Here is a 5,392-nt window from a genome sequence, read left to right as displayed (position 1 = left end):
ACAGGATACCAGCATGCTGGCACTCATTTTGCCGACCAAAGAAGGATGACAAGCAGAGTCAACCCCACCTGGTATTAATTCAACAACCAGGCGGGATTTGAACTCAAGAACCTAGGATCCCAAGCCCACCACTAACCACTATCCTCAGTTGTATAGTTTTTTTTTAATCCTGCTCAATGTAGCAATATGAAAGAGCAGGTTTTGGGTCGCTGATGACTTCGTGTGATTCGAAGGTTGTAAGCACATTAATAAACGTGGGGTATTTATTTTCTTACATTTGAAACTCAAAATATGCTAAAATTAACTTTTAAGTCAAAACTTTTGTCAGTGATCGAAAAACAGACCAGAAGTTACCGAAGAAGCTATGACGTCACGTTCTCCAAAAACTTCGTGAACATTCGGAAGCAGCGTGTGAACAATGGCGAGATGCGAATCAGAGAGTGATTTCAGCGGCGATGAAATTGAGTGTTTTCATTCCGATATTGCCGAGGACGAGTCGGAGGATGATGGGAATTTATACTATGGAGTTTCTGGCCCTGAGCCATATAAATTTGAGCCACTTGCAAGTGCTAGAAAACGGCCTATTTTGTGTACAAGTGGCAGGACTGCCTGTCCGGCAGTTCACACTGACAGACTCCACCAGACAGATTTGTTTGTAGATTTTCATTTTCTTGTTCATTGCATAAAATAATGTAAAGTTTGATTCGTCTGTTACTTGATATAATAATTTTTTTAACCCTCCAGTTGCCTGGTGTTGGCTCAGTGGTTAGGGTGGTGGCTTGGGATCCTAGGGTCCTGAGTTCAAGCCCCATCAGCCGCTGAATTAATACACCAGGGGGTTGACTCAGCCTGTCATTCATCCTTCCGAGGTCGGCAAAATGAGTACCGGTTCCAGTGTGTGTACTGGTAGAGGGGCACTGCATCAGCGACATAGTTGCACTTCAAGAAATGATAGCTACCCCAGCAGCGAAGCTGCCATACGACCACCACCAACCCTCAAGTCACTCAAGAGTCAGAAATAGAATGAATCAATGATGGACCCAAATATATTATACACAGTACCCTTAGCGTTGAAGTCTTTCTGACAGCTGAGCTTGACCCCAGCGAAAGTGAACAGTAAGAACAAACCCCAACTTTCAAGAGACTGTTGTGGCATATCTATCGATAATTATGTGTGTGTGACTGCTGTTTCTCGACAACCACTGGTCCGATCTAATTGAAACTTACCAGGTATATTTCTGGGGACCTGAGTATGTGCCTTTTCAAGGTTTGATATTAATCGGACAAGTGCTTCCCAAGGACACGTTGCTGCGTAGGCGTGGCCTTTGGGGAAGAGATTCTCAGCCGTGTTCCCCATTACGGGTTACAACGTACGGACTTCCGGATAGTGTGTTCTAATAATTTCTCGATTTCTTATTCGCATTTAGAGATAAACACAATGCCCCAATCCTTGAGAGGTGACACAGTGTGAGAAGATGAAGCAGGAGCCAGCTGAGGAGGAGAAGGCTGAATGGTGGGCACAGCGTCACGCTTGTTTTGAAACCGAGCTCACTCATTATGTTGCCTTCGTAATCCTCGTCTGTGCTATGGTCACCACAAATGACAAGTCAATCCAAAGGGTCCACTTTACCCATTTTCTTTGGGGGAAAATTCGCTCGTTTTGTTGGTACAAATCGTATCCACTGCCGGCGAATGTTTGATTCCTTCGGGAATCGGTGGGAGCGATTACGCGTTTTCCAGCCATTTTCGCAAAACATGATGACACACATACGAGGTCAGGTCAGGTCAGGTATGGGAGCATGTGCCAGAACAGCGCGTCACTGCATCCACTTTCCGCCGGTACTCCAGGGGTCTCCATCTGACCCCCCCCCCCCCAGGCAGATGCCAGGCCCAACCCCATCTCCTTGAGATGCTGGTCAACCTGCTGCAACCACGAGGCACATGGTCGGCCCATTGGCCTCCTCCACTCACGAGACTCCTTCACTGAGAGAATCTGGTAAGCAGGACCAGAGTCAGGAAAATGCGCCACATGTCCATACGGCCGCAACTGGCGCTCACGGACGATGCAGGTAACAAATCTCATCCGAGTCTCTCTCAGCAACCGCTCGTTGGACACAAATCCGACCAGCGATAGCCAAGGATTCTCCGAAGAGACCTGGTACCAAAGGAATTAAGTCTCAGTCTCAGATCCTTGGTCAGAGTCCAAGTCTCGCATCCATAGAGCAAGACTGGAAGCACCAAGGACCTGAAGACTCGGACTTTCGTCCTCCCGCACAGGTACCGGCAGCGCCACACCCCATGATCCAGTGAATCCATGACTCCCCAGGCCCGACCCAGACGTCTATTGACCTCTGACTCACAGCCGCAGAGACATGAATATCACTGCCAAGGTAAGTGAATCTCTCCACGACCTCAACATCCTCACCACAAACAGACACAGACAGGACAGCAGCATCCAAGATGTCATTGAAAGCCTGGATCTTAGTTTTGACCCAAGAAACCCGTAATCCCAGCGGCTCCGACTCCTCATTCAGCACCCAGAGGACCCCCAAGAGGATATCTAAAGTCTCCGCAAAGAAGACTGCATCATTTGCGAAATCAAGGTCCGAGATCTTGACATTCCCAAACGATGCACCGCAGCTTGATCTTTCCGACATCCTCCCTAAAATCCAGTCCATACAAGTGCTGAAAAGTGTGGGGGCCAATACATACCCCTGATGAACTCCAGTAACAACTGGAAATAAGTCAGAGATGGTACCACAACACGTCACAGCACTCTCAGTACCAGAGTAGAGTTCAAACATCAGATCGATCAGTTTTGGTGGCACCCCATGAAGACCCAGAATCCTCCAGAGGGCTTCCCGATTCACTGAATCGAATGCTTTACAGAGATCAACATAGGCTGCAAGCAGCCCCTGCCGAAACTCTCGTCTGCGTTCGGTGAGGACACGAAGAGCAAGGATACGGTCAATCGTTGACCTCTTTGGTGTAAAGCCTGACTGCTCTGGACGCTGGTGCTCAAACAGATGCTGGTGAACCCTATCAAGAATTATCCGAGCAAAGACCTTGCCCGGCACTGAGAGCAGCGTCACCCCTCGGTAGTTGTTGCAGTCTTGGCGATCACCCTTCCCTTTCCAGAGAGGGACAACAAGGCTCCTCTTCCAATCAGTTGGGATGATGCCTGTGTTCCAGGCAGAGCACAAAACTGCATGCAACGACACGAGTGCATCATTTCCACAAGCCTTGAGAAGTTCAGCATGGATGCCACAGATCCCTGGAGCTTTGCCCCGTTTCAACCGGTTCACCGCAGCCCGTGTTTCCACAAGCGAAGGTGGACCACAGTTGATTGGAGGATTGTTGCTGTCAGCAACAGGGATTGTGACACCCTTGACGTCCAACTCGACAGCTGGGGAATCAGCCTGGCACCCTCTGCTCCAACTGCAGTGCTCCAAGGGATGGGCTTGGATGAACGCAATGCGCAAATTCCCCTGTAAGCAGGACGAGAATCACCTGTGCGTGGTGATGCTCTACCCCCTCACAGAAATTCCTCGCACATAGGCCTCCTTGTCCACCCTTAGTGCACATACAGTTTTACGCCTCAGCTCCCTGAAAAGTTCAGCTCTGCCATTCAGCCTGGCCCTGCGACTGGTCAATGGTATCCAGTGTCCCCTGAGAGACAAAATTCTTCTTTGCCCTGCGGTGAGTTCCAAGACATCCACCGGCAACATCAAGGACGGTGGTCTTGAAGGCACTCCACAACTCTTCAGGACCCCCCAAAGCACCCAGACACCCCAAATGTCCACTCAGCCTGTTCGCAAACTCATCAGCGACTCTCATACTTGAGTTTTCCAACATCCAGCCTCGGCTGGGATGGTCCCATTATCCAGGATTTAAGGTGCAGCTTTAGAGTTGTTACAACAAGCCGGTGGTCAGTATTGAGGAATTGAGCACTCCGGTAGACCCTGCAGTTTTGGATCATCCTCCAGCGACCGTCAACGAGGACATGGTCAGTTTCCTTTGCCACACCGCCAGCGTTGGAATACCAAGTCCAGCGATGAGCTTGTGGGCGCTGAAACCATGAACTAGCCACCCTAAGTCCATGACTTCTTGCAAAGTCAAGGAACTTAGTGCTATTCTGGTTCATAGTTCCTGACCCATGGGGACCAACACATGTCTCACAACCATCCCAATCCGTTCCAGTCGATGCATTGAAATCCCCCAAGACGAGAAGTGTATCTCGTCTGGGGCACTGATCAACCACAGACTCGAGTGTGGCGTAGAATGTGTCCTTCACGGTGAGATCACTCACCTCAGTCGGAGCATCGACAGAGACCAGGGAAATGACACCTAATGAGTGACGAATCCTTATTCTCGTACACTCGTTGATCGGTGTTACCTCAATTATCATTGGGGTCAGCTTATTGGACACAGCTACGGCAACTCCTTGAGTATGGTAACCATCAGAGCGACCAGACCAATAGTAGGTGTGACCACCCACCATTATCTCGCCGCAATCCAGTCTCCGAACCTCAGAGAGAGCTGCAATCCCGATGTCCAAACGCTTGAGCTCAGATGATAACAGAGACAGGTGATCATCCTCTCTTAGGGATAGGTCATTCCAGGCAGCCACCCGAAGGGACCGCCTCAGGTTAACCCAAGGAGACCGCCGTCTGGTGGACGACACCTCAGCACCATTCCGACACACTCTCCTGCAATCTGACCCAGGGATGTTACCCTGTGGTTTCCCTCCTTTCACCAAAGATTGAGGGTCCCGAAGGCTTTGCCCCAATCTTGTCATCCGGTGAGCTGCCCTGCGAAGGGAAGCTGCACAGGATGTACTCCCATGGAGTGGGTTTTCAGGTTTTTTTTTTGTGTTTTGCGGAATGAAGGGTTTTGCGGTGGCCGGAGTGCAAATCCTGCCACCAACCTCCTAATAAAAAGTAACCCAACTGCAGGAGGACGTCCGCAGACACAGTTGGGCACTAGATATGGATGGCCGTTGGCTCACAAGGAGCTCCTCCGCCCTTTGACAGGTTTTGTTTTTAATCCTGCTGGGTGTCCATATCCAAAACACGTACGAGGCATGATGTACAAATATCCAAATAACTTTGGTCTACAATAATTCAAAATAAAAAAAGAATATAGACAGTTGCAAGTTCAAAATAAGCGAAAGAACAGCCCGCTCAACTGCACGCTTCTTCAATGAGCGAGTGAGCGCCGCTTTGTTTTGGAGAACGTGACGTCACCATCCATAGATGGGCACACGGCTGTCTTTTTTTTTTTCAACGGCCTCGAGAATAAAAACTTCGGAGTAAAATTTCATGAATTCTCCCAAGTTTGGCAACCACAATAGTTTGCATCGAACTATTTAATGCACATATAATCATATTGA

This window comes from Eptatretus burgeri, chromosome 11 (assembly GCF_056783735.1).
Source record: "Eptatretus burgeri isolate ZD-2024b chromosome 11, Ebu_testis_v1, whole genome shotgun sequence".
Lineage (NCBI taxonomy): Eukaryota > Metazoa > Chordata > Myxini > Myxiniformes > Myxinidae > Eptatretus > Eptatretus burgeri.
The sequence above is the reverse complement of the archived record's forward strand: the minus strand, read 5'-3'. Positions refer to the sequence as shown.